The sequence below is a fragment of the Nyctereutes procyonoides genome, unplaced genomic scaffold (assembly GCF_905146905.1).
Source record: "Nyctereutes procyonoides isolate TBG_1078 unplaced genomic scaffold, NYPRO_anot_genome, whole genome shotgun sequence".
Lineage (NCBI taxonomy): Eukaryota > Metazoa > Chordata > Mammalia > Carnivora > Canidae > Nyctereutes > Nyctereutes procyonoides.
In genome coordinates, this window is record NW_026575051.1 from 45,486,641 (window position 1) to 45,499,461 (window position 12,821).

Here is a 12,821-nt window from a genome sequence, read left to right on the forward strand (position 1 = left end):
TTGCTGTCCAGTTTTCCCAACACCATCTGTTGAAGAGACTATCTTTTTTCCATTGGATATCCTTACGTGCTTTGTCAAAAATTAGTCAACCATATAGTTGTGGGTCCATTTCTGGGTTTTCTATTCTGTTCCATTGATGTATGTGTCTGTTTTTGTGCCAGTACCTTACTGTCTTGATGACTACAGCTTTGAAATATAGCTTGAAATCTGGAATCATGATTTCTCCAGTTTTGTTTTTCTTTTTCAGGATCACTTTGGCTATTTGGAGTTTTTTGTGGTTCTATACAAACTTTAGAATTGTTTGTTCTAGTTCTGTGAAAAATGCTGGTGGTATTTTGATAGGAATCACAGTGAATGTGTAGGTTGCTTTGAAAGTATAGACATTTTAACAATGTTTGCTCTTCCAATACATGAGCATAAAATGCTTTTTCGTTTTTTTGTGTCCTGTCTAATTTCTTTCATAAGTGGTCTATAGTTTTCAGAGTACAGGTCTTTTACTTATTTATTGTTTTTGGTGCAATTGCAAATAGGATCAATTCCTTGATTTCTTTTTCTACTGCTTCATTACAGTTGCATAGAATGTAACAGATTTCTGCACATTGATTTTATATTCTGCAACTTTGCTGAATTCATGTATTAGTTCTAGTAATTATTTGGTGGAGTGTTTGGGCTTTCTACATAGAGTATTATGTTGTCTGCAAATAGTAAAAGTTTGACTTCTTCCTTGCTGATTTGGATGCCTTTTATTTCTTTTTGTTGTCTGAGAGCTGAAGCTAAGATTTCCAGTATTATGTTAAATAGTAACGGTGAGAGTGGGCATCTTTGTCTTGTTTCTCACCATAAAGGAAAGGCTCTTAGTTTTTCTCCATTGAGGATGATATTAGCTGTGAGTCTTTCATATATGGCCTTTATGATGCTGAAGTATGTTTCACCTATCCCTAACTTGTTTAGCATTTATATCAAGAATGACTGCTGCAGTTTGTCAAATGCTTTTTTCTGCATCTATTGACAGGATCATATGACTCTTATCCTTTCTTTTATTAATATAGTGTATCACATTGACTGATTTACAAATATTGAAACACCCCTACAGCCCAGGAATAAATCCCACTTGATCGTGAATAATTATTTTAATGTACTGTTGAATTCAATTTTCTAATATTTTATTGAGAGTTTTTGCATACATGTTCATCAGGGATATTGGCCTATAATTTTCTTTTGTATTGGGGTCTTTGCTTTTGGAATCAAAGTAATGCTGGCCTTGTAGAATAAGTTTGGAAGATTTCCTTCCTTCCTTTTTTTTTTTTTTTTCTTTTTTGGAACAATTTGAGAAGAATAGGTATTAATTCTTCTTTAAATGTTTGATAGAATTCCCCTGAGAAGCGATCTGGTCCAGGACTTTTGTTTTTTTGGGAGATTTTTTATTACTGAATCAATTTCTTTGCTGGTTATGAATCTGCTCAAATTTTCTCTTTCTTTTTCTTCCAACTTCAGTTTTGGTAGTTTGTAGGTTTCCAGAAATTCATCCATTTCTTCCAAATTTCCCAGATTGTTGGCATAAAAATTTTCATATTATTCTCATAATTTTTTGTATTTTTGTGGTGGTGTTTATGACCTCTCCTCTTTCATTTGTGATTTTATCTGTTTGGGTCATTTCTCTTTTCTTTTTGATAAGTCTGGCTAAGGGTTTATCAATTTTATTAATTCTTTCAAAGAATCAGCTTTTAGTTTGTTATTCTACTGATTTTTTTTGTTTCTATATCATTTATTTTTGCCCTAAACTTTAATATTTCCCTTCTGCTGACTTTAGGCTTCATTTGCTATTCCTTCTCTAGCTCCTCTAGATGTAAAATTAGGTTGTGTATTTGAGAGACTTCTTGTTTCTTGAGGTAGGCCTCCTCAGATAATTCTCATGATCAGCCACCTTTAGCAATTTTTGCTTTAAATCAGTGATTAAAAAACAAAACAAAACAAAAAACTCCACCAAAGGACACCTGGGTGGCTCAGCAGTTGGGTGCCTGCCTTGGGCTCAGGTCGTGATCCCAGGATCCGGGATGAATGGAGTCCAGCATCAGACTCCCTGCAGAGAGCCTGCTTCCCTCTGCCTGTGTCTCTGCCCCCACCCCTGTGTCTATCATGAATAAATAAATAAATCTTAAAAAAAAAAAAAAAAAAACTCCACCCAACTTAAAGGTATATGGTTAAGGGCTGAACTGTGTTCTCCCAAAATTCATATGTTGAAGTCCTTACCCCCGTATCTCAGAATGTGACTGTATTTAGAGATGAGGTCTTTAAAGAGGTAATTAAGTTAAAATGAGGTCATTAGGGTGGGTCCTAATCCAATATGACCATTATGCTTCTAAGAAGAATTTAGGACACAGGTACAGAAGGAAGACCATGTGAAAACAGAGAGAAGATGGCCATTTATAAGCCAAGGACAGAGACCTAAGAAGAAACCAGCCCTGCCAACATCTTATAGCCTCCAGAACAATAAGAAAGTAAATATCTGTTGGTTAAGCCACCTAGTCTTTGGTACTTTGTTACTGTAGCCCTAGCAACTAATATGTGTACTTTCCACTGTTAATTTGTGAAGCGATAGATATGAATGTCAAAAAGACATCATAAAGTGTGTTTTGCATATTGAAGAAACATTGTATTTCAAAGGAAAAATAGTCCCACTAAAAGGGCTAATTAATAATTAGGCTTCAGTTCTATTCAACTCCAATAGGAAGAGAAGTTGCTGAGGGAGAAGACAAAGAAAAAAAGAGAAAAATGAGTCCAAAAGAGAACAGGAATAACAAAGAGCTAGAAAAATAGGAGAAAGAGGGGACATTCAGGAAAATGCAAAGTATAACCCTTAAGGGTTGCACTATAATACAATGACATTATGACATTATTATGAAACATAAGAAGGGGACAATGCAAATACATACTTAACAAAAACCTGTTAAGGTCGTAGTGAAATTTGTCTCCGAGTCTTTCCTGGCCAGAGGGAGAAGTTTAATTTCTTTCTTTTATGTAGTCAACAACCATTTATAATCTATCTACAGAATGTCAGGCACTCAGATACAGTCTGGCTATGCAAAGATGATTAACACAAGAGCTGTGCCATCTAAGAATGCTAGTCTAGTAAAAGAGATTCAGGCCTTCTTGAAGGTCCAATCCCAAGAAGACATGCTTAAACTTCCTTAAAGAGATCTTAGGCTCCTCAGTTCTTTATCTCTTTGTAGAGCTCCCATATTCCTAGAAAGGGAAACCACAGCTAATTCTTGTCCCTAGGTACCCAGGGAATGTGTATGTTTCCAATCCCTAGGTCCCCTTTGGCCAGTGATCAGAAGGAACTGTATTTCTCTGGCATCTTGACTCTAGCACAGAGCCAGGCACATCATAGGTGCTCAATAAATAGTGAATTTATTATTGAATAATCATTCAACCAGAATATGATGCTCATCATCACAGGCAATTCACTTGAGGTTGCAAATACAGAACATCTTTCATATTGCTAAGTGGATACAATCCATTCCATCATGTTTTCAAGATAAAATTGCTAATTCTTTCCTATCTTTATGACTAAAGGTAAGGTTTGCCATTTCAAGTCAGTTGTAATTAGGCCCATCTTGTCCCAGAAAACCAAGAGATAGGATTACATTTCAAAGAAATGGGTTCCAAAGGGCCCATGAGAGAACATTCCTGAGCTAACAAGAGGTTAATTTACCATTTGAACTTACAGCAGCGAGGCGGCTCAGTCCTCCTGGAAGCCTGTGCTCATCAAAGTCTCCTTTGGACTGGCCTGCCCACCTAAACAAGCACACAGAAGCAGCTCAGGGAATATAAGTATTCTGTTAACTGAATCTTCTGGTCAAGGCGCTGTACTCTAAGTCTAGTTCTTAAGACAGAAAGGTGAAACTGCTTTCTGAAAAAACACTTGGTAACATCTTTTGACCTTGAGCTTTAAGCAGCATAATTAAAGCCCAGATTTTGAAATTAGACAGACTTGTGCTAAAAATCATACTCCATCATTTACATTGTCTGATATTGAGCTGATTGATCAATTAATTTTTCCCAAACTCAATGTCATCTGTAAAATGGAGATAATACCTTCCCATAGAGACCAAATAAGAAGGGTTGTTAATTACTCTCACCACTTGTATTGAAGCAAGAGAGTCCAGAGGTTTAGCATGCACACTCTGAACCTGATGCCTGACTTTCATCCCAGATTGACTTTAGGCAAGATGACTTGTCTCATTCTTCAAAGTCCTCATAGGTGAAGTGCTTAGGAGAGTGGTGAGCCCTTATAAGAATGTCACAAATGTCAGCTAGCAACTTTTATTTCCCATTAGTGTCACCAAAGTACAGAAGCAGACCTTGCATCTCGCTGCTCTCTGTCTTCAACTTATTTCTTCACCTTCACTTCCCTCTGCCACTGGGAAGTAGAGAGAGTATTGGTGTGATGTTCCACCACTCTTTCAAGTCATCTTTTACATTTGTAATTAGGTATAACCCCTTGAAAGGCAATGTTTCTAGACAAATTATCACCTAGATTAAACCCATACAGACATAAATGGAAATAACTTGGAAACCGAAAGAAGCACAAAATTCCATATTACTATAAGAAAAGGCATCTGGTTTTCATCTTTTCTAATACCTGTTGTCTTCCCTCTTTATCTTTCTTTTCTTAGCAGTTTCTGAATTAAAAGAAAGAAGCTTAGCCTTTTATTCCTATTTAATATACATTTAACAAGGTATATCACTTTTAACGAGCCAACCATATTGCAGCAGAATTACTACTAATTACTATCCAAATATGTAATAGTCATTCTTCTTTCCCATTTCTAAGTTGAGATCAGAACTGGGGGCAAAGTTCAGGAAAATAAAAATCCCTAATCAAGTCCCCTGTTCAGAGTATTAGGTAAAGAATAACTTTTAAAGATTTATTTATTTTAGAATGAAAGAGAGATCATGGAAGTAGGGGGAGGGGAAGAAGAGAATCTCAAGCCAAATCCTCACTGAGCACAGAGCCCAACATGGGGCTCCATCTCACAACCCATGAGACCATGACCTATGAGATCATGACCTGAGCCAAAACCAAGAGTTGGATGCCTAACTGACTGAGCCACCCAGGTGCCCCAAGGCAAAGAATATTTTTATCATCTACTTTAACTGACCAGATGTAAGCCATTTATTATAGTTGAAACTAAATATAAATCAAAGCCCTAATGCCTTTTATAGTGTCTATTGAGAGGGGAATTAACTGTCTCCCCATCTAAAAAATAATTCAGTGTCCTAGAACCGGTAGTGTTAACTCCCAGGTCTTAGGCTCTTCATCTGTTGAGTAATCATGATTTAAACTGTCTGACAACTTTGATTTGGGCAAATAATAAACCAGAACATGGGGATGGAAGTAAATCATTAACATAATTTTTGGCACAACAATCCAATAGAATACTTTAACTTAATCTTTAAGTTAATCAGCTGTGTTTGCAGCCACTTTCCAAGCCACTTGGTACCATCTAGATTCTGATTCTATTTACTATCTGTGTCACCTTGAGCTAACCAATTAAACTCTTAGTACCTTAAATATCTGTATCTATTAACTATAGACAATGATACTGCTATGAACTGAATGTTTGTGTCCCCCCCAAAATAAATATGTTGAAACCCTAATCCTGGTGTGATAGTATCTGGAGATGGGACCTTTGGAAGATAATTAGGTCATGAAGGCAGATCCCTCATGAATGGGGTTATAAGAAGATGTCAGAGAGCTAGCTCTCTTTCTACCGTGTTAAAATACATAGAGAAGTCAGCAGTCTGGAATCCAGAAAAGAACCTCACCATAACCCTACCATGTTAAAATTCCGATCTCTTGCCTTCCTGCTTCCAGAACTGTAAGAAATAAATTTCTGTTGTTCATAAGCCACCTTGTCTATGGTACTTTATAGCAGCCTGGTTGACTGTGACAGATAACTTCATGTGGTTATTTGCAGGACTGAATGTGACAGTGTGTATAAAACCTGTGCACCATGCCTCATAGGCTGTGACTCATGACCTACACTCCATAAATGTTGCTTCCTTCATTTTCCTTTCCCCTCCAGTCAAAGGATCTATTTGTCAGACCACGAATTCAATGCCATCTTCTCAAACCCATAGGGAAATAATTTAATGTCAACCCATTCTTCAAGCCCAACTAGAAAAACAACTTGGAATTTCTCAAGTTTTCCAAAAGCCCAATCAAGTGAGACAAGCAATTAACCACTCATATAACCCACATCCTAGATTCTACACCCAGCTAACTGTTCCATTCATGCTTCCATCATATTTTCTTTCCTCCTACAAATGCCATGACTTTATGTTTCCACAGAGCCACTGTTCCAGGAAGCTGATGGGATAGTACAAACAACCCTGTGATTCTAAATAGCTTCTCTTTATCCCTCACTACTTTCCTCAAACACTGTGTGTGGTAAAAATAGGACCCATAATTTTAGTGCCAACCTGTAATATTTTTAATCAGGTCACACAATTCACACAGAAATGTCTTAGGGGAACATCAATGTTTACATCTTACGTTTTTCCACTTACTGATAAGGTTAGTCTAAAATCAACTAATAAATAAATGTAAAAGCAATAATAAAACAGTTGCTTATTAATTTTTATCAATTCCAGCACTCTTACTTTGTAATATCTCTATTTAACATCTTAAATTAGAGCAAAGATTCTTAGATCAAACTCAGTTTTAAAGATGCATTAAAATTTCACCAGAGCTTAGCACAGTTCCCTACTCAGAATGAGGCCTTAAATAAATGGGAAACTCTGGGAAAATTATGTATACTCTAAAAAGCTACTTTGAAACCAAAGATGACCATCTTTACTAGCTACTATTCTGGGGCAAAATGAAAATGTAAATAGTTTGCCCAGGATTAAACTTAAATTATTCATGTTTGAACTGCTTTTGCTTTGTTATTTTTTAACTTTATTATGGTACTAAGCTAAGAGGAGTTCATTTTATTCAAGTAAGCTGTGATTTCTCACCAGTTTTATTCACAAATATGAAACTGCCTGATTAATGCCAAATATTCTCAGTACCCACATTTTATGATCACCTTCAAAAAACAGAATTTTCAAAGCCACATGAAAACCAAGAAGGCTCTGGCAAGGAGCTTACTAATTGCATCTTTTCCTTGGCTATATTTTTAAGAAATAGAAGAAAGAGGGATAAGGATGGAAGAGCACAAAGGGGTAAAAATAAAAACAAAAACTATGTACATACCAGCCACAGACCCAGGTCAGCCTGAGGGCTATTAATGCAGGAGTGTAGAATGGTCCTCAGCAACTGGGAGGATCTTTGGAAGTACTGAATATAGAAGTCATGGCCACAAACAAGAAATGTATTCACAGCTGCTGTGGGGAGAAAACACCAAATATTACACTGAACATACTCAGACACTTAGACATTTAGGCTTTTACCTTGTGAGATCTTTACTTCCTCATGACCATACTACACCCAGGATGGCCCACTTAAAAATCAGTAATTCAATCACCCATAAGTATTGACTTTTTTAAGAGACCAACCTAGGTATTTGGGGAGGCAAAGAAGTAGAAGTTTCTGTCCCTGATCTCAAAGCAATACAGCCTAGCTGGAGAAATGACTGATGCATTCAGAAAGAGAAAATGAACACCTCCAAGCAATTCCATCCTGCCAGACTTCCATACTGAACATGGCCTGGAGCAGGCGGGAGGAGTCAGTTGCTCAAGGAGACTTTTTCCAACCTCTGGGGAAAGACCAGCTGCCTGTTATTCATCATTGACTTTATCTGAGCTTCTTTTTTCTTACCATGAGTAACCCAGTGTGTCATGAGAATTCATTTTATAAAGTTGAGGGTTAGTAAGTACTAACTAAACAGTTACTTTTATCATTATTATTATTGTTACTATTAAGTAATATTTCCTAGAGGAAGAACTTCCTGGAAAGAAGGACAATGCTTTGTGAGTCCCACCCTGGAACTGAAAAATGCACTTCCTTACTATTATCAATGGTACTTAGGGAGAATAAACACTTCATGAATTAATTGGATGTTTATCATTTGCCATCAGGCTACAATTGCCACAGATAACTTCCTTCGAGACATTGAAACCAAGTTCCCAAAAGGTCGACATTACTTATGGTTGGCAGATGAACAAGCAGACATTTGTAAGCCATCCTGTTTATAACTAGTGTCCACCAAGGATAACAGAAGCAAAATGATGAAATAAGCAATGTGTGTTCAGATCGAAGTCATCCCAGTAGGGTGGAGAGGGGTTAGATTTGCAGGCCCCACAAAACTCCCAAGACAAGCCTTTGGTTCAGTGATTGCAACTTGCAGCCTTACTTTTCTTTGCATGAAGAAACCTCTGGGAGAGAAACCCATTGTCCATGTAGCTATGCTGCTTGCAGGAGGAAACGTTCTCTAATTTCTCTGCCATGTGAAGGCATCTTCTTATAGGCTTCACAAAGAAGAGAAGTTCTTCCACTAGTTGGTCAGTGGTATTAAAAAAAAAGAGTAAGAGGAAAGAATTCCAGTGATGTAGGTGCTCATAACTCTGCTAGTAAAATGTCATTTAGTGATAATGCCTTTTTAATGTTTTAAATATGTGAATTACCTTCATGAAAAAGTTGTAAAAATAATGAACAGTAAATCAACGCAGAAACTTCAAAGAAATATTCTAATTCCTCTGCCCTAAGTAGGCATCTTCCTTTAATTAGTACAAAAAATATCAGCCATTTTGTATGATAAACAAATACTCTGGGGTTCAGAGAAGGGTGGGATCCTGAGGGCCTGGGCCTCCAGGAAGGTGTCATACAAGGCATAGGGTTTGAACTAAGCCCTGAGATACAGTTTGTACTCAGCAAGGTGAAAAAAAGGAGGGGTCCATCTGAAAGAAGGAATGGGCAGTATAGGTTACCAAAGCTTTCCCAAAATTGTATCAATTCTCTTGAGCATAAATTAAGCCATGTACCTTAGTAGTACAGCTCAGTCTTAATATCTGATATATACTGGGATGTATACATCTGTCTACAATATTCATCCATCTCGAGATATGAAGACTGGGAAGTTAGAGAATCTGTGACTATCCTTGATGAAAATCCAGAGCTATGAGACACTGGAGTACAAGGATACTTACTAAAACATCTGTCCTCTCAGAGCAAAAAGACATACACCAAATGTTGCCTTTTGATCCAAATCTAAAAATGACTCACATGATCTTATTGCATCCCTCATAACTGAACTAAAAAGGTTCAGGCCTATCAATTCTCCGCTTTGTCTTTCACGCCCCCAGCAGGATCTCCAGACTTGGGCTCTTTACACATGGAAAGATGATGCAGTTCTGGCTTCCAAATGCTGGAATAACAAACCCTTAAACCACCCAATACCCTAAGTTCTCTTTACACACCTCTTCCCATTTCTATCCTACTTCTTCCTCAAAAGCACTGCCAGCCACAGTAGTTCTGTCAATGCCATAACCCTCTCCTCACCCCCATCAAGAGCCTTCAGCAGGTGTCTGAGCCATGCTGGGACTTCCAAAGAGCCACTCCCAACATTTCTCTCCCTTCCTCCTTTTGAGTACAGGGCCTTGGCCACCCAACCACCATCTTTAACACAATGGATCCCCCAAATGATTTGACTCAAAAGGTATGGATTATGCAGTATTTCGCCTGATTCCTCTCTACTGCTCCCACTACTAGCCCAATTTTTTTTCTTTATTCACCCATCAAACTCCTTAAGCAATGACTATGTGCCAGCTACTGTGCTTGGCATCCTGGGAAATACAAGGCAATCTAAGATTCCTAAACGGTTGCCCTTAAGGAGTTCACACTTCAGTGGGATTTCAGAAAACATAAAGATGACAAGGATATAAAAGACAGTCTAGGGACAGGTAGGGTAGGATCATAGGCAAAGGGACAGGAGAATACACATGGAATATCTAACTACTTCATCAGCCCACTGGTAATGCCGAACTGGGGTGGCATCCCACCAAGTCGTGCTTGTCCTTATGTTGAAGGAAAGCTTGAGAATGTCTAACCAGGAGGGTCTTAGGTATAGATACTGACTGGGGACTTGAAATTGCTGCACACACCACTGGACTTATAGTGACTTATTTCAAGTCACTTATGGGGGCTGATGCGAGAAGTGAGGGATAGGCTGAGACCCTATGAAAAGCCATCCTGTAAGGCCTCCAGAAAGAAACTTCCTAAGCCAAAAAAAAAAAAAAAATTCCTCTGTTTCTCTAACTTCTCTTGGGATAGAAACATCAATTCCAAATAATTCTAAATCCAAATATTTCTCCAACTCTGAGTTGGCAGACAGAATTTAGGTTCGGTAAAATTTGAGGCTTTCTTAAAATTGGAATTCAAGCTGGCATCAGTACTGATCTCTAAAGATCCAAGTGAACATAGCAATAGAAAATTATGTGGCCATTAAATAAATACAAAATTGTTATTACCTACACAGAATAATATTAAGTGAAAATCAACAACAAAACAGAAGATAAAACAGAATGAACTTACCAACTAGAGTCCTTGAGGAAAAAACATGCTCTGAGAGGGATCAGGAGCATATAATTAGCTGGCACTTTATGTCTATGGATTTTTTACCCTGTGAAGCAGTTAATAATAATATGGAACTCATAATCCATGAGCCAAACTCTTTGCCCAATACACAGGGATACCAACTAGAAGGAAAGCAGCTAGGGGACAGTAAGCCACCTTGAGAGAATGAACACCTCTAGAAACCTAGTTCAAACAATCATATCAGACTTAAAATAAATTGACATATGGCTAAGTTCTTCCCCACTAACCAGTGGATAGGGGATTGAGCGGAACGGAAGATCACTTACAGTCATGTAAAGAAATTAAATGTCTGTGCATCTCTAGTTGTATTGTTAGTTGACAGTTTCTGACATTTTAGATCTTAATGATAAAAAATGGAACAAAAAACTTGTGACATAATTCTGCCCTAAGTCTTGGTGTCAAACATTTTTCAGGCCAGGTGTCCATGGTTACAATGAATGCAGCCACATATTCTTGGCCATTCCTGTGGTAGCTATGGCCCCCTGGTTTCTGATGGTTAATTGCAATGGAGGATCGCTCTTGCTTTAGACCCCAGAACCCTCACTGCTACTCACAAGTCCACTTCTGTGAGCACCTCTCTTAGCACCAGCCCCAGCCTGCAGGGGAGAGCAACTATTGAACTTGTAGTGAAAAGGGTACCCCTCTCACCAGCATATACCCTGATGGCCTTCACTAATGGAGTGCCCTCTGGGTCCTCCCACAGAACCTTTGTGGATATTCAGGCCTCATATAATATATCCGATTCAGCATGCTCACTTCCCTCAAACTTTTCATCTCTTCCCCTACTATCTGCCATAGCAATTTAGGCATTTCAACTTCATTCAACAAAGACCATTACTTTCCCAGACTTCTCAAAGCTACTCTAGAAGTGAGTTTGCACCATTATCCAGGGGCCTTGCTGGATGTTAAAACACTTATCCTGTAAGAGTGCCCCCACACCAAGTAAATGAATCCTTGCTTACCCAGTTTTATGTACCCACACCTTGATCAAATGCCTCTGAAATCCAATCCAATTGAGTACCCTCCTGGCACTTATTGGTGAACGCTAACTCTTAAAACTCCTCTAGAGTATAATCTCCATCCTTGTAAAGGCCTATAATCCCAGCTGGACTATGCTGGCATTATCCCTACTTACTGCCTTTGGAGCCAGGAGAGGCAGGGGTAGCTTCTGAGGGAGCACCTCTGTCTTTTCTGGGGAAAGGCCTCAGCAGTACTTTCCATGCAGGATAAGTGCTCGCTCTTAATAATAAGAAGAAAGCCAGGGGCACCTTGGTGGCTCAGTTGGTTAAGCATCTGTCTTCACCTCAGGTCATGATCTCAGGGCTCTGGGATCTAGCCCTGCATTGGGCTCCCTGCTCAGTGGTGACTCTGCTTCTCCCTCTCCTTCTCCTTCTACCCCTTCCCACTTGTACTTTCTCTCTCTCTCTCTCTCTCAAATAAATAAATAAATAAATAAATAAATAAATAAATAAAATCTTTTTTTAAAAAAAGATACAAGTGACAATCTTCAAGGTTACCATCCAAATGCCTTCATCCATGACTTGGAGTCTCAGGTTTTCCCATCTCAGTCCCTGAGCTTAGTAAACAAATCTGCCTTGGCTGAACATTCAATGGCCTTTCTGAATTTGCTCCTTGGCAATGTCAACACTCTCCCAGCAGCAGATAAGGACTTCTTTGTAAGTTACCAAGGAGGCCATCTGGTTGTCACACCTAGTTTTTAACTGTGTTTTAACTATTCCTGGTTTCTTATTACCCCATGTAGGGCATCAATACAACTTAGTAATGACAAGCCAATTTCATTGTCCTGTGTGCCTTGTTTTCCCCCATACCTTTCAAATGCTGAATCTTGGGCTGAAGGGCACTTTCCTTTCTCAAGATGTTTTTCTAAGTCAGAATTGATTAAAAATGTTTAACAATTGGGCCACCATCTGGTGCCAGAGATTATCTATGCCCCATAAATCATTTGGGATAGGGCTCTCTTGGTCAGCTGGGTGGTGAATGATTCAGTTCCCAAATTGCCATTTGATTTCTCAGACTGTTACTGGTACTACCTGGAGAGCAGATACTAGACAGTTAGAAATACAGTAGATTAATTGGGAGTGATGTCTGGAAACTATGAAGGAGAGGAGGAGTGTGAAAGGCTCAAGACCATAATGCAGGTCTGGCACCAGGAAAGGAGTAGACGGCAGGAAGAATCATAGAAACAGAGTCTGAGACT

General features: G+C 38.6%; 1 long non-coding RNA gene across 5 annotated transcripts in view; it reads right to left on the minus strand.

Moving 5' to 3' along the window:
* Positions 1 to 12,821, minus strand: part of LOC129513156 (uncharacterized) — a 281,878-nt gene that overhangs the window by 220,666 nt on the left and 48,391 nt on the right. For 4 of the 5 annotated variants that reach the window (XR_008665145.1, XR_008665146.1, XR_008665147.1 and 1 more), the window contains one exon: positions 7,265 to 7,395. This is a non-coding gene — a long non-coding RNA (uncharacterized LOC129513156). The remainder of the gene's footprint in view (positions 1 to 7,264; positions 7,396 to 12,821) is intronic. The other variant, XR_008665149.1, reaches the window with a different exon arrangement.